Source organism: Elephantulus edwardii, unplaced genomic scaffold (assembly GCF_000299155.1).
Source record: "Elephantulus edwardii isolate Elephantulus edwardi_28Jun2011 unplaced genomic scaffold, EleEdw1.0 scaffold00059, whole genome shotgun sequence".
In the NCBI taxonomy this organism is placed as follows: Eukaryota; Metazoa; Chordata; class Mammalia; order Macroscelidea; family Macroscelididae; genus Elephantulus; species Elephantulus edwardii.
Window position 1 is genome coordinate 3,686,638 of NW_006399809.1, and position 1,832 is coordinate 3,688,469.

At 43.3% G+C, this 1,832-nt stretch overlaps 1 pseudogene; it reads right to left on the reverse strand.

The window, feature by feature from the left end:
* Window positions 1-569: 569 nt before the first annotated feature.
* LOC102860493 overlaps window positions 570-1,832 on the reverse strand; it is a 4,205-nt pseudogene continuing 2,942 nt past the window's right edge.

Below are 1,832 nucleotides of genomic sequence, written 5' to 3' on the forward strand. Positions count from 1 at the left end.
GAATTTAGCTGAAGAAGATAATAGGGTACATTTTTCATATTTCCGTAGATCTGTTCACTGTAAAGAACTTCAGAGCATGAAGGTAAAATGAAGCAGAAATTAAAGATCGTTTTCAGATACCGACAATAATTTCCCTTCGAAATGGGGACAAGTTTTTGGGGACAATGTTGCACAAGGTTTTGTAATAACATTGATGGAAAAGAATTTCTATGTGTGTGTAACCCTAAAAGAATTGGGTGAAAAAAAAAAAACAAACATTACCTATAATGGTAAAGAGCAAATCCTCTGGAAAGGGTGAACAAAAATACAAGTGCAAACATTCACAAACACATCTTTAAACTGCTCTCTCTGACATGGTCTGGGCTCAGCGTGAGAATGAATACATCCACCTCCAAAAGGTGGGTGGACTGTGGGCAAAAATAAGACAAGCCAAGTGTGGGGAGAGGGAAACAACCACGGCAAAGAGGCATAAATTGAGAACGTTAATTTTTTTTTCTTTTCTTTTTTACAAAAAGAGGACAGTCCCTGGAGTGTGGAGAGTGATCCTCAGCAGGAACACCCCTACTCTGCTATCTGGGGGGTGGGGGGGGCTTGGACGCAGATTCCGGCCACTCGTAAACGTCCAGAAGGAGGGACTCGTATTCACTTCGCCACAGTCTCTCTCGAACATACTTGGCCTTGTCTTCAGGCTCCGGGTGTCGGAAAGCCATCTTCTTAGCATAGAGGTATTCTATGACTTTAATAGCAATGTTAACAGAAACCTCCTGAATATTAGCAAGTGGAGGGTAGAGTCTCCCCTGGGATAGTTCCTGGTCTGTCAGTTGACCTGACAGTGCCTTTGCAGCTTCTAGGAAAACTGTGTCACAAATATGCCGTGTGCCGCTGAGAATAACAGCCAACGCCACTCCTGGAAAAATATATGCATTGTTCCCTTGACCTGGCATAAAGACATGCCCATCACTGAGTTTCACTGGCCTGAATGGACTGCCACTTGCAAACAAACACCGTCCCTCTGTAAGCGTATATGCTTCCTCAGCTGTGCACTCAGCTTTGCCGTAGGATTGCTTAATGCAAATATGACCGGCCTTTCGTTGATAGAGGCCATGGCTTTGATGACATCAGGAGTAAAAAGTCGGCCAGCACCTGCAACTCCAATTATAGCTGAAGGCTTAAGCACATTTACTGCATCTTCGAAAGTGTTAGGTATGCTCTCTGGGGCACAGTGAGCAAAAGGTTCCTGGTGGCTATCTATTCTAGATTTCCGCTCCTTAACTAATAAACCAAATTTGTCAAACATCCAGATTTTCTTTTGAGCCTCTTCTTCTGAAAGGCCATTTTCCATCATAGACATAACTATAAGGTTTACAATTCCAAGGGCAGTCTCTCCGGCTCCAAGAAATAAGATTTTGTGTTCTGAAATAGGTTTGTCAATGACTTTTTGTACAGCAAGAAGGCTGGCCAGAGCTACTGCGGCTGTACCTTGGATATCATCATTGAAGGTACAATATTTTTCTCTGTATTTTCTCAAGAACTTGAATGCATTATGGTTTCCAAAGTCTTCAAACTGAATAAGTGTGTTCCGGCCATATCTGTCGGTAATAGCTTTCATGAACTCATCAATCAGATCATCGTAACGCTGTGAGTGGTCTCTTTTCTGATACAAGCCCAAATAAAATGGATCTTTTAAGAGTGCTGGATTGTCGGTTCCCACGTCAATACACACAGGCAAGCATTTGTCCGGCCGTATCCCCGCACAGGCTGTGTACAGACAGAGTTTTCCTACTGGAATTCCCATTCCATAGACTCCCAGGTCACCCAGACCCAGGATTCTT